General features: G+C 33.4%; 1 pseudogene; it reads left to right on the top strand.

The window, feature by feature from the left end:
• The first annotated feature begins 460 nt into the window (after positions 1-460).
• Positions 461-1,239, top strand: LOC149550649 (small ribosomal subunit protein RACK1z-like; annotated as a pseudogene).
• The last annotated feature ends 14,536 nt before the right edge of the window (positions 1,240-15,775 follow it).

Raw genomic sequence — 15,775 nt, 5'->3', positions numbered from 1 at the left:
TCAATTTCAATGTCTACAATATACCATCTATAGCATGCATGTTGACCTATAGGACAACCCTTGCTAGACAGGTAACGAGCTATGCTAAATCTAGCTCTTCAATTTAATAACTTAATAACCACACTATAGAGGTAAGGCATTCATATAATGTTATCATCTGATTTCAGAATTGACAATATAAATATGTTCTTCTTAATAGTTTAGTTAATTAAATACTAATTAGCATTCTTACTAACAAAACCAAATCTAAACCTATGATCATATGATTTTAGAACAACATAAATTTGTTGATGAATTTGTGGGAATTCTTTTATCATTATTAACCAATCAAAAAATGATTTTTGAGTTTTTCTTTTATTTTTTCTTAGGCAAGCATTTGTGGTTCTAGGTTCCTAACATCTCTCTTCCATGTGCATGTCTCAACAGACCTGTGTGGAAAATCCTCCATTTTCCTTCCAAGATGGACAACTTTTTACATCTTGAATACATTCATTCCAGGTTGGGTATTAATAGTTTGCTTTGGCTTTGGTGGTTGGGCAAGCATTATGAACTTTATCCAACAAATGAAAACATTTGGCTTGTTTTCAGAGTGCTATCAGTGCCCCAAAAGGGTGGCAACTTCAGCTACTGTTGCACCCCATCCTACTCTCTCTCTCATCATCTGAGGGTAATTCGGTAGCTCATTAAATACAAGAGACTGTTTCAGTAGGTAGATTGGTTACAATGGCAATTGCGGAAATGTTGATGGGTGATTGTTTTTTTGCCCTCACTAACACCGCATTTTGTGGGGCACTCCAAGGATGTTCTCAGTGTGGCCTTCTCCATTGACAATCACCAGATTGTGTCTGCCTTGCGAGACAAAACCATCAAGCTCTGGGACACTCTCAGCGAGTGCAAGTACACCATTCAGGCCGATGCTGATGGACGTTCCAACTGGATCAACAGTGTTCGTTTCAACCCCTCTATGACTAATCCCATCATTGTTTCTGGATCTTGGAATCACAACTTTAAGGTCTGGAATCTCACCAACAGCAAGCTCAAGAACATGCTTATAGGCCACGATATGTCAACATTGTTGTTGTTTCGCACAATGGGTCACTCTGCACCAGCGGCAGGAAGGATGAGGTTACTATGCTCTGGGACCTTGCCGAGGGCAAGAGGCTTTATTCACTCGACGCAAGGGAATGCAACTCGCAATGCTGCAGATTCACAACTCAGCGAAAAAATGAATATATGTAAATAAATGCTCACGAGTGGAGAACACACTTTCTCCACTCTCCCCCTCAGCCCATCATTTACCCACTCAACGAGCACTAAGTTGATTGAAATTGGTTATCGATGACTGAAAATGGAACTTGGGGAAAGTTTTATGGGCGTAAGACAAGATTCAAATCCAGACCCGAAGCCTATTAAAGTAAAATCTCAGAGGAGATCCAAATTCAAGTTTTATGATTAATGATGATAGATTGTTTTTAGATTGAGCTCAAATAAGATCTTTTTCAAATCATTCGTCAAGCAGACCCAATGCAATAACATTTATGAGCAATCAAAGCCACCTGAGCCACGCAAAAAAGCCTATCGGCTAACAAGATCTTGTGGAAGCGAAGCTTTCTCTGTTGGGAGGATCTTTTCGCTGTGCTGGTAATGAATGTATTTTACCGTTTGTGGATGCTCCGCACTCAATGTGCCAGACTCATTTTGTCCGTTGTAGGTGCGCTGTAAATTACTCACTCCTCTACACATGTATAAAACAATGTAGAAACAGAAGTGAGAAATTCATTGTTCTTTGCATGTGAAAGCAGAAAAAAGTGGTAAAGAGTGCACTCATAATTCAATTACTAAGTACAGAAGGAGGTACCATGGTAGCAAAATCAACTGTCGATTTGAAGTTGAAAAATGCATTGGAGAGGAAAATGAAAGTAGAAGAAGAGAGGCTCAGAAAATTGCAGGAGAAAATACAGAAGGCGAAAGAACGACATAAAATTGCAGAGGAGGCTACTGCAGTCAAGAGGAAAAAGGAAGAAAAGAAAAGGAGAGAACGTGAAGAAAAACGGATGAAGCAACTAGAAGAAGTTTGGAAGCAACAGAAAGAAGCTGAGGAGCAACAACGTCTAAAGATTAAAGAAAAAGAATACAGACACAAAGCTTTGGTATGTGAATAGTAGGAGTTTTTCAATTGTTATTAACTATTATTATTATTTATTATGTTCGAATAGATTCAAACTAAGATTTCTTAATAAGAGGTTTGCAATTTTATCATTGCGTTGTAGTTTCTTGCTTCTAAATAATAAGAATTTTAATTAGACAAATTATATGCTAATTTTGAGTAAAGACTAAATAATTAAATAGGTTGAATATGAGCAAAAGAAGAGAGAAATGGAAGAAGAGACAAAGAAGAAGCGACGTATGCAGAAAGAAAAGGAAGCTGCTGAGCGCAGACGCCGCCTAGCAGAGGATGTGTCCAAGTCTACCAAATTTGTATCAATGGACTCAAATCACAGTAAGGAAGTTGTAACATTCTCATGCAAAGTTACAATGCTAACTATGTTCTAATGAATGTGACTTAATTTTGTTTGTAATATTGATAAATTAGAGCTATCAGATTTCCACAATCTATTAGTGATGTTATTTGTATTCTAGATTTGATTGTGTGAACAAATTTCTAAGATAACACTTTGGATCACACTCTGTGATCCATCATCAGGATGCTCCTTTCTCTTTCTTTTCTTTTGCATGCATCCTAATGATGGACCATGGAAAATTGTTATGTTAAAAAAAGTTTACACAATCAAATTGAAGAAACAATTAAGGATACTGATAAATATTTCTTTTTTCTTTTTAAATATGCTCTAAGATTATTTATACAAACATATTTATGGTCAGTTGGTTTTGTTTATGTAGCTGTTGGTTTTGGTTATCATCTACTACTCGACATCTTTTTGGGCTCTGGTTTAAACTTGATCTTAATTTTTTGTTATGAGTTAGAACCCTTCCCACTTTAATTACTCAAAAACATATTTATGATATATTAATTTTTTGAATTGTTTGTGTACTACAGATGTTAAGCAGTCAATACTGAGCAGTGAGACTACTTCATATGAAATGACATTTGATGAAGGCTCAGAGGAGGAGGAGAACTATGACGATTTTGGTCCAGGAAAAGTCATTCAATCATGGACAAGGTATATAAGGAAGGAAAAGCTACTGTTCATGTTCCTTTTAACAAAGTATATTAAATTTCCTGATTTTGTTCTTGTAACCTTTGTTTTTTCAGAAAAGAGAATTTGATTCCTCTAGAGTCAACAATATATTGATCCAGATGAGTTATTTTCTGGTTCAAAAACTGTGAATTTAAATGAAGGTATTTGACTACTCATGTTTGATTGAATTTAGTATTTTTTTTAATATTTAGGATTTCATACATTATTTTCTCATTTGTACTTTTTATCAATTAAAATGTTTTAATTTGACAGTTTTTGAATCTTGTGGATCAAATGTGACGCGAGATTTCAAACGGCGTAGTTACAGCAGAGAATGGGTTAATGACCATTTAACAGAAGAAGAAGAGTATTTATACAAGTTGCAGATGGGATACATTTGAGTAGGATCATGAACTAGATTGAAATTTCCTTGTTGTGGTATGCTTATCAGCATGTATATACAAGAGTTTACCTTCAATATAAAATTTATAACATGATTATTCGAATTAAAGATATCATCTTGAAGTGTAACACATGCAAACAACCCACAAGAAAGCTGACACCAGAAAAGGAAAAAAAGATATTGAGTATTTATTTGATTCTTTTCTTTTTAATTTTCATTTACTTGATTTCTTTTGATGTATAAGGTTGACATTTAATGTATAAAAAGTTTAAATTTTTTTGGAAGCATGTGACCATATGTGTTAATACGTTTAATTACTATAGTCGATTCATAATTAGTTTCAAATTTTATCATCCATTACTCTATACAATGATGTTATTCAATACATGATTTGTTCAAAATTTTATGTAATCATCTGTTCACAACTTTTGTTTAAGCCTTCTAGTCAGTACCTCTTGAATTATTAATCTATTATCGATTGGCCAACAAACTAATTTAGCCACTTTGGTTGAGATTCCATTTGAATGGTGTTCTTTATATACCTTTATTATAATACAAGGGTTGTTGTTAAACTTTTGTCCGACCTAAAAAAATGTTGCAAGTAATTGATCAAAAAGAAACTGTGCCATCAATTATTGTTCTATTGATGGAATTAAATTGCATTTAAATTACCATTTGCATTGAAATATAGCTTAGTAAAACTGACTTAAGAAAAAAATTGCATAATTCAACATACTGAGATTATATATGGCTTGCTGAGCATTGGAGATATTCTAGAAACAAAATATCATTTGGTTTCTCGAAGATGACAGGAATTGGCTTTTTCAAAACCTGGATTTGAAAATTTGTTCGTTTGTTTCAAAATTTGCAAAATGGAATTAGCATACAGGACTTCCAATTTTGCCACCAAGTTTTCCAACTTCCTACTAGCAAGTAAGAATTGAAAATAAAAATCTGCTTTTGTTTTTTAAGGAGTGTAAAAACAATAGATTGGACTACTTTTTAAAAAAAATCTTCAACTCCAAGCTTATGCACTTCACGTGCATCTTCTGAGTGAAACAAATAGTTTCAGTAAAATCTCAAAAATTGGAATGAAGATATGCAAAACCTTGATTTGACTAAACAAAGACTTGTACAAATCTGAATTTTTTAAATTCCACAAAACATACAATAGACTAGAAAATACTCATGAAATATTACCATGCGTAGAAGGCACAGGTCTAAAAAATCAGAGAAATGATCACTTGTGAAGAAATAGAAGAGGACAAACAATAAAATGATACTAAGTTGATAGTAGGCCAAATCTAATGACATGATAGGGGATTCCTGCTCCTATATCTGATATACTTTTCATTCATGCTTCAAAGAGAGTATTTTTTGTGAGGAATCTACATTGGATTGTTTTATGAAATAGAATCTTCATTAAAAGACGTATTCCACTTGTGGTAGATTTGTCTCCTTTGTTTCAAAGTTTTAGGATTATTGATCAGACATTCTGGGAAATTCAAATTACTAAATTGAGTAGTTTGTTTGATGTTTTACCTTTTTTTTAGAGGTGTACATAGTGCAACTACATATATACAGGATTATCTTGCAACTATGCCTTTGAACAAGGAAGGAAACATCACTAATCAAATGGTAGAGAGGGTTATAGAGGGCCAGCTTCTATGCAGCTACCTAAATGACTAAACTATTTTTCAATATTATTATACGAATGTTTCTAATTTTTAATTTAATAAAAAAATATAATAAACACCATTTGGTTGGCTAGTTAGCCACTGTCCAATAGAGGGATACATGCTCTAATTATGGTATAGTTGGATTTTTAAATTATTTGGTTATCAAATGGTAGAGAGGGGTATAAAGGGACACATGTTCTAATGTGTGGTATTGTTGGATTTTTAAATTATTTGGTTATCAAATGGTAGAGAGGGATATAGAGGGATACATACTCTAATGTGTGGTATATTTGAATTTTTAAATCATTTGGTTGTCCTTTGAGCCTGTTCACCTAGTTGTTAGAAGATTGAGATCTCCAGATTTACTCCCCCACTAGAGCCTCAACACTCAATGCATTTATTGTAGGTAGGTAAGTTTGAAATATGAAAATGAGTTGGAAATTTTTGTTTGGAAAAAAGGTAGACAAAAGGGGGAATGTTTACTTATTTTAAAAAAGAGATTTGGTTAAGTTAGGCAGACATCAACACCAAAGTTTGTTCTGTCTGAGCAATGATTACTCCAAGGTTATTGTATTCAGCCACATATTGCTGCAAGTTTATTTTATGAACAACAGTAGTAGCTATTTTAGTTTTCTAAGTTTTTAGTTTATTCCCTTCTAGATTTGCAATAGTTCATTTCAGTTTAATAGAAAACAAGCAGATTTGTAATAGTTCATTTTAGTTTAATAGAAAACAAGCAAGCAAGCAAACTTGCATATCTCCAGCTCTTGTGTTTGTGTTGTCTCCATTTTCTTTATTCCATTGTGTGCTTGGTTGTAAGGCAAAATAAAATAACAATTTTTGTTCATGTAGTTTTTGGAATTTTATTATTAATTTTTGGCAGAGGGTTAAAAAGTAAGATTACCAAGGGTTAACATTTTCTCGACCTTGTCTTGGTGTTCATTTTAGGTGAGTGCTTCCTATTTTGATTGAGTGACTTGTTCATTATTTTATCAAGTAGCTCAGCTAGAGTTGATTAACCCCCTATTCTCTAGTTTCTTGACATGGTATTAGAGCCACCGCTAAGTCCTTGTGTATTTGGGCATTTGTTTTTCGAGGTATTGAACATTTTTGTGCAGGAAACATGACTAGAGATGCAAGAAAGACTTAGCAAATACCAACATCCTTTAATGGATAAAATTGTAATGTCCCCACATTTTTATAAAATATTTAATTAGGTTAATTAATTAAATGGTCTCAAAAATTAAATAATATCAAAAAGGACTTATTTAATTAATTGATATAATTAATAAAGGGGCCTGCTCTTTTATTTTTAAATTTTTAGTAACATGTTGACCTATCGAAATTTTTGTAATCCTTCAAGAAGCTTCCTTGAAGCCCTTTATAAGGCCATCTTGTAGTGTGTTTTAGGCATGCAATTTGGATTATTTTATTGTATGTCAATTCATGTTGGAGTTATGTGTTGTTTGTCATTTTGGAAGTCAGAGATCTTCCCCCTATTTGGCTTTTAAAAATTTTTTTGGATTCAATTGCACCCTATTCTGTCCTCGATACTACTTGTTTGGATCTTGAAAGTCCAAGTCCCATCTTTGTATACAATATAAGATTGAAAATTATCTATAATTTATTACATATCTGCATGTGGCTTACTTTTGGTATCTAGTGAATATCTAAAATTAAGTGATTGATAGTTATCTTCAATTAGTTGAATGTCACATTTATAATTTCTTCCTTAAGGTACTTAGCTCATTTTTTGTAGCCTTTAGTTTTCTCTCACATAAAACTAGGTTCCCTCAAATATGACCTTGACTCCCTTCGACGCTGCCTTAACTACCTCTTCGTTGCCTCCCTTGGGTGGTTTTTTCTCAACTAGTTTCCCTCATCAACTTTTCATTAGGTGGTCTCCCTCAAGTACTTTATCTTGAGTTTTTTCCATTGGGTGGTTTCCATCAAGTACTTTCTCTCGGGTGTGCCATTAGGAATATTATGGTGGTATTAGAGATGTTGATCTTCCTAGCCTATTAGGTACTGAATTCAAATCATGGTGTCAAGTGATGCATTGATTGAGATGTTGAAGGAAATCAAGAAAGATTAGGTGATTGGTGGATGGGAGAGTGACATATGTCTTAAGGATTATATAGACTTGTGAATCAAGCATCTATCATCTCAGTGTAATAAACTCTTCAAACCATGGTCTAAAGTAAGAGACTTATAAGATCCTATAGAATAAAGTCATACAAATGCAAGAAGAAAATGAAGAGTCATATGAGGATTCACAAGATTCTATTGTTATGGCTAAGGGTGGAAAGCACCTGAAACTTAAAGATGATGAAAATGGTGAAGAAGATCTCTACACTAATTTCATCAACCTAGCCCTCGTGGATCACATCGATGAAAATTTGGGCCCTATAGGTGATCCTTAGAAATAGAAAGCTCTACTAGAAATTTTTCAAATTCATTGAGATGCTACAGATGATTCATTGCAAGAGAAACTACAATTGGTTGAATATGGAGTTTATCCTTTGGTTGTACCCTCCTTTAAGGTACTTTCAAGCATGTAAGTTTTTTTTGTTGTCAGGGCTACGTGTCTATCACCAAATATATATCCATACCCCTAGTCATGTCCACCATCTAGTATGTGTGTTTGTGACCATTGTCATATTAGTCACTGTCATCAAGTCTATCTCTATCATCAAGTCTGTGTCCATCATTGTTGTTATTTTTCTCAACATGTTCATTTTTGAGTTTGTTTCTACCACTATCATTGTGTACATTTTTAATCACTATGACCTTTGCTAATTTTGTCTCCATTATTGTCATTGTGTCCATCAGTGTTGTCAAGTCTGTGTCTGTCATCATTGTCAAGTTTGTGTCTATTGTCATCGAGTTTGTGCCCATCATATTAATCACTATATTCATATCCATCATCATCATCATCATCAATTTTGTTTCTATAATCATTGTGTCCATCATCGTCATTGAGTCTCTGCTTGTCATCATTGATTCTCTGTCTATCGTCATCATTGAGTTTGTGTCTAGTACCATCGAGTATGTGTTAGTGATTGTTGTTGTTCTCATTATCATCATTATGGCTATGTCTATCATTTTCATCATAGTCATAGTTGTGTCATCATAATCACGGTTCTCTCTATCACCATTGTGTGTCTATCACTATGGCTATGTCCATCATTGTTTCTACTTCTATTGTTATGTACATTATAAAGGAGATGTTCATTGTCAAGGCTCTGTTCATCATCAAATTTTTGTGTTCTTCCAAAGGTCTCTTTGTAGCTGAAATTTTTTATGTCATGAAGGTTTTTTTTGCCACAGAGGTACTCTTTTTTGAGACTTTCTATGTCAAGGTACTCATGGTCGAGGTTCCCTTTGCTGAGTTACTCTTTGTCGAGGTTCCCTTCACTAAAATACTATTTTTTGAGGATCCCTTTTTTAAGGCACCCTTTGTCACTCATGTTGCTGAGGTAATTATGACCGAGGACCCCTTCACTAACATTCTCTCCACCAAGACTCCCTTTATTCAGGCACATTGACTAATTGACTATACAACTTGCCTTTTGTATTGTCTACATACTATCATCAAGTATATATCCATTGAGGTTCCCTTCAATAGGGTTCTCACGACTGTGATTCCCTTCTAAGAGCTACTCACAAACAAGGCTCCCTTCTTTGAGGTACTTTTTGTCAAGGCTTTATCCATTGTGAATATTCTATAGGGTTTATTTAGAGGGCATTTTCTAGTAAGGAGTATAATAGTGGTCACAATGGTTGTGTCAGTGACTCAGTTTGTGCCAGCATCAACATCTATGCCTATGACCATACCCAAAGTAATTTTTGAATATCACAATATAAAGGATTTCATTTATTGCCATCATTGGCATCATACTGAAGAGTACAATAATGTTTATATTAAAGTTGCATAGCAAAATTTGGATGACTATGTGTTACAAAAGAGATTTGATGTCAATTTGCATGCTCTACTGGTGGTTTTGATTTGGGATTGACAAATTGATGGTATGGATTCGATAGAAAATTGCTAAAGGACAAAAAAATTTTGGGTGGTGGGGATTTGTAATGTCCCTAATTTTTAATAAAATATTTAATTAGGTCAATTAAATAATTGGTCCTAAAAAATAAAATCAAAAGGACTTATTTAATTAATTTATTTAATTAATAAAGGGACCTACTCTTTATTTTATTTTGTCATAACTTATCGACCTATCACAATTTTAGTAATCCTTTTGGGAAGCTTCCTCGAAGCCCTTTATAAGGTAATCTTGTAGGTTATTTTGGACATGTGATTTGGATTATTTTATTGTATGGGAATTCCTATGTGGAGTTCTATGTTCTTTTCCACTTCGGAAGTGAGAGATCTTCCCTATTTGGATTTTTCAGTTTTAGTGAGATTCAACCCCACCCTATTTCATCCTCTATACTACTTGTTTGGATTTGTCTAGTTTTGGTGTCATCTTTGTCTATAGTATGATTTTGAGAATTTTCTATAATTTATTACATCTCTCTATGTGGCTTACTTTTGGATCTCTATATGTGGCTTAATTTATTACAACATATCCAAAAGCCTCAGATCTAAGATGGATTCATGTTGAATCACTACTCATGAAACATGTGTCAATGAATTTGACTCAAAATCACACAGTTAAATCCTGATAGCAATATCACAATATTATTCCTATTGTTCTCATCATATATAGTTGAATCTTTAAGAGGTAAATATTCCAAAACACATTCCTTCTATTGAGTAGGGGTAGGGGTTCTCCATAAACAATATTGTCCTCCATTTAACCCACACTATGGATTTTAGGTATAACAATCCTTTTTCCTTCCTTACATGGTTCCTACAATCCTCTATCATCACTTTTTCTTTCTTCCAAACTCTCCAACATAGGATAAGGTATATCCCTTAGCTCAAAGCCACCCTTTCTTCCCTAAGATAGATTTCCACCTTAGGTGAATTATCTATCCTTTTCCTTCTCGAACTTAAATAATACTTCTCATCAATGATAGGTTTGTCAAAGAATTTTGGGAATTCCTTAAATTGATGCTTCCTACTTATAAAAATAATTGGATCTTGGGTTTTGATAGTAATCTCCAATTCTAGTAACATAATAAATTCCAATTTCATATATTCTTGATCTACCCTTCATACAAAAAAATCCCAATATTTTACCAATATAAATTTTGAGCTTGCAAGACACAATTTAAGTACTATAGGCATTTATACATATATATTTTGGTCACTAATGTATGATTTTCTCTTTGGCAGAACAATAGTTGTTTTTGGATTTCATATGCTTGTAACCCTACCATTTGTATATGTCTTTGCATAATTTTATTTATTTCTTTAACCTAGAAATTACTTGAGTTATAAACTTCCTAAAGATCAAGATTTCTAAGAATATGTCTTTGGGTTTAAAGTGGAATTATGCCATTACATTTTTCAATTCTTCCATTCTAAAACAAAATGATTTTGATAGTGGTTTAATAATTCATTTACTTATTATTACTATCATGTGTTACTATAATGGTTTAGATCAAAAGCTCACCACTTTGAAGACCTAGTCCATAATTGTATGGTATGCTTAATGCCTGAGCATAATTTTTGACATTCTTGTATTTTAAATGCTTGTAACACTGTTATTTGTCAATCATTATATACTTGAAGGGATTTAATAATAATATAAATTATATAATTTAGGGGAACTAGAAGCTTTATAAAGCCCCTTAATCTTGTCAATTGATAAGTAGGAGATAATTTCCCCTCAAGTCAAATTGTGATAGTTCTATCAGGATTTATTTGTGTAGTTTTTGAGTCAAACTCATTGACCTATGTTTCGTGAGTAGTGATTCAACATTAATCCATGTCTCATGAGAATAAATGGAACACTTAGATATCAATGGATCTAGGTGATGATCACAAAGGTGAGGCACTAAGACTTCCCAGGAGGTCACCCATCACAGTATTACTTAAGTTCTAGTGTTCTTAACTATGGAGTTTCCTCCATGGTTAAACCCACTCCTCTTGAAACCCCATTTGTCAAACCTTCACCAAGTATTGTGCCTTATTAACTATTCAATAGAATTCCCCTTTAGCTCATCAATTTATATGTAAGGGATAATTTCCACAAGTCAAATTGTGATATTGCTATAAGAATTTAACTGTGTAGTTTTTGACTCAAACTCATTAAGCCATGTTTCATGAGTAGTGATTCTACATGAATCCATCTCTCATGTAAATAAATGGAACACTTAGAACTCATTGGATCTAGGTGATTCTGGTAGAGGTGAAGCATTGAGACTTCCCATGAGGTCACCCATCCCAGTATTACTCCAACTTGAGTGCACTTAACTACATAGTTTCCTCCATGGTTAAACCCACTCTACTTGCAACCTTGTTTGCATAAACTTAACCAAGTGTTTTTCCTTATGAACAATTCACTAGAAAGGCCCTTAAGCTCATCAATTGAGGAAACTTCATAGTTAAGCGCACTTGAGTTAGAATAGTGTTGGGATGGGTGACCTCCCATGAAGTCTCGGTGCTTCACCTTTGTGAGCATCACCAAGATCCATTGAGTGCTATGTGTTCCATTTATTCTCATGAGAGATGGATTCATGCTGAATCACTACTCATGAAACATGGGTCAATGAGTTTGACTCAAAAACTACATAGGTAAATCTTGATAGCAATATCACAATTTGACTTGTTGTGGAGATTATCTCCTACTTATAAATTGATGAGCTCAAAGGATTTCTAGTGAATAGTTCATAAGGCACAACACATGGTGAAGGTTTTGAAAATGGTATTGCAAGTAGACTATGTCTAACCATGGGGTAAAATCCATAATTAAGTGCACTCGAGCTAGAGTAGTACTAGGATAGGTGATCTCCCAAGAAGTTTCGGTGCTTTACCTCTGTGAGCAATACCTAGATCTAGTGAGTGTTAAGTGTTCCATTTCTTTTCATGAGAGATAGATTAATGTGGAATCAATACTCATGAAACATGGTTCAATGAGTTTGACTCAAAAACTACACAGTTAAATCCTCATAGAAATATCACAATTTTAACTTGTTGTGGAAATTATCTCCTACTTATCAATTGATAAGCTTAAGGGGCTTTCTAGTGAGAGGTCCATAAGACACAACACTTTTTGAATGTTTTGAAAATGGGGTTGCAAAGAGAGTGAGTTTAACCATGGAGGAAACTCCATAGTTAAGTGCACTCAAGCTAGAGTAGTACTAGGATGGGTGACCTCCCAGGAAGTGTTGGTGCTTCACCTCTATGAGAATCACCTAGATCCAATGAGTGCTAAGTGTTCCATTTATTATCATGAGAGATAGATTCATGTTGAATCACTACTCATGAAACATGTGTCATTGAGTTTGTCTCAAAAACTACATAGCTAAATATTGATAGAAAGATCACAATATATAATATTATCTATTTAAAAGTGTATTATAAAAAATTAAAACAAAAATGATTTTGATAAATACTAAATTACTATAACTTTATATAAGTCATCTATATTTATAACTGTGACTTTTTCTTATCTTCATTCTATTTTATAAATATAATATATATGTGAACCTTTATTTCATTATTGGATTTCATTATGCTGAATAAGTTCAATTATATGCTATAACACCCATTTTCACCTTTTTAAAATGTATGAATCCACATCAAACATAGTGAATGAGAATAATTACCGCCCACAAATCTTATGTGGTTGAGGATGACATTTTTCAATTATAATTGTAAATAGTAGCACTTAGTTAGATTCAATATAATATTTTATTATTTCAAAATTTAATTACTTATTATTAAAACTTTTAAACCTAAGTTATTATTACATGTAAAAATTATTTTTTATCCTTTATTAGTACTTTATATATTACATTATATCTTACCAAGTTAACATATAAAATCAAATTTAAAATATTAAAATATTATTTAATTTTAAATATTTTTAAATAAGTATAAAATTTTAAAAATAGCTCGCTTATAACTCCATACCCATTTTGTGGTGATGGGCATTACCTCCCAAGCTGCTAACTAGAATTTTTTTAACTTCTATGCCCCCAATACCCATAATGGTAGGCTAGTGGCTTTGGATGAGGCAACAGGAGTGGTGGATTCGATGCTACAGGAAAATTATTTTTTGTATCAGAGAATTTATCACTCTATACCTTTTAGAGAAAATGGGTAGCTTGGAGGACTTCTCTGAGAGTATGCATGACTTGGAGTGCTTCCTTTGGAGGAATGATTTGATAGATATCAACCCTCAAGGATTCACTTTCACATGGTAGAATGGGGAACAATCTGATACATGTTAGGCTTGATTGGGTCCTCATCTTAGCCCACTAGGACATTTTCCTACATACACTAGTAAATTTAGACCCAATTTGATGAAAATTTTGACCCAGGTTAGTCACTATTTTTCTTGTCAAAATTTTGACCAAATTGTAGGTTGGTCAAAATTTCAATGAATACATTCATCGAAATGCTGAAACAAAAACATTTTGATGAATATATCTATTGAAATTTTCACCAACCTACAATTTGGTCAAAATTTTGATGAGAAAAATAGCGATGAACTTGGGTCAAAATTTGTCCAAAATTAGTTAAAATTTGGTTCCAAATTTAGTAGTGATACCTCCTTAAAGGCGCACACATGGACCATCTCAAAAAAATCTATGCTTCTTTTCTCATGGACATAGAATCAAACTAATAGATGTAGGCCCTTTAGGTGTGAAATCCTATGGTACTTACACCCAAAGTTCAGGGATTGTATTGTGCGGTGTTGGAATAATCTAGTTGAAGGAATGACTATGTTCTATATTAGTAAGAATCTTGAAAGAATTTGAAAAGAGATTAGAGGATGGAGAAAATCTTCATTGGAAACATTTTCAAGGAAAATAAGACAACTGAGAAGAAGTTAGAATCTCTCCAAACATGTCTGGCATAAGGTAATTCATCCGCTAAACATCACCATGACAAGAGGGATTGTCAAGATAGGTGGAATATTCTTCTTAAATAGGAGGAAATCTTCTAGAAGATGAGATTTAAGGTTCAGTGGTTGGAGGAGGGTAATAGGAATATGACCTTTTTCCATATATCAACCTATCAAGAAGAGAAAAGATGAACACCATAAGCCTTCTAGTGGACAATAATGGTCAAGAAATAATGGAGGTGGAGGTTATTGAGGATTGGGTCAATAACTATTTCCACGGGATCTATAACCCCCCACATAATCAAGTTGGTAGTCATAGATAGGAAATTATATTAAGGTCAGTAAACCTGGTGGTGAGTGACCAAATGAATGAGACAATGACTAGTAAGGTCAAGGAGGAGGAGGTTAGAAAGACAATGTTAAGTGTGAACCAGTACAAAGCCCTAGGACTTGATGGAAAATCATTTAGTATTACATCATTAATGTGTGTTAAGGAACTTTAGACCTCTTAAGACACAAATCATTTGATCAAATGGGTCGTATGGTACCCTATGAACCCTTTTAAACATTTTGAGTGTATTATGTGTGCTAAGGGGTCCTTAGACATCTAAGAAAACACATTATGTGAGTGAATGTGTCCAAAGAGGCTATAGAAAACACTATGACCCCTTTCGACCAATTTAATCATGTTGCATGTGCTAAGGGCTCTTGAAAACACTTAAGAGACACATTACATTATCTAATGGATAAAAATGGGTCATAAGGTACCTTATGACCTCTCTAAACCCATTCAAATGATTATTTGTGTATTAATTGGTCTTGGACACCTTAAGACATACAATATGCTTTTAAATGGGTTAAAAGGGGTCATAGGGTACGCTATGATTCCTTTTGACCAACTCAAACCATCATATGTGTGCTAATATGTTCTTATACACATTATACTATCAAGTGTGTTAAAATAATTCATAGGGTACCATATGGCTACTTTTGACCCATTAGATCCTTTGTATGTGTGTTAATGGATTTGAGAACACACATTATATTGTCAATGGACCACTTAAGACACACATTATATAATCAAACAGGTCAAGAGGTATCATAGGATAATCTGTAACCCCTTTGTACTTGTTCAAACCATTATATGTGTGCTAAGGGGTCCTTAGACCCCTTATAACACACATTACTTCAAAATTTAGAAAAAATATTTACATAGAAATATATTATGTTGGAAATTTACAAAGCATACTCATGTTGTTTTGAAAATTTTCTAAGCCTTTGGTTCGCATTATCCAAACCATAGTGCGATCATGCAATACCATGATCACACTGCTACATGATTACACTTGCTTTAGATCGAAAAAAAGAGAAAGTGACATCTTTTTGGTCCACAATTCTATCCACTAACCAAAGGATTTATTGTAAGTTTTAAAAAATATATTAATATATATTTGTACAAGAAATTTCCAAGTGCCTTTCTCTTGTTCTACAATTCAGCCGATGTTTAAATGC

Source organism: Cupressus sempervirens, chromosome 7 (genome assembly GCF_028749045.1).
Source record: "Cupressus sempervirens isolate cs-2001-9-10 chromosome 7, ASM2874904v1, whole genome shotgun sequence".
Classification (NCBI taxonomy): domain Eukaryota; kingdom Viridiplantae; phylum Streptophyta; class Pinopsida; order Cupressales; family Cupressaceae; genus Cupressus; species Cupressus sempervirens.
The sequence above is the reverse complement of the archived record's forward strand: the minus strand, read 5'-3'. Positions and strand labels throughout refer to the sequence as shown.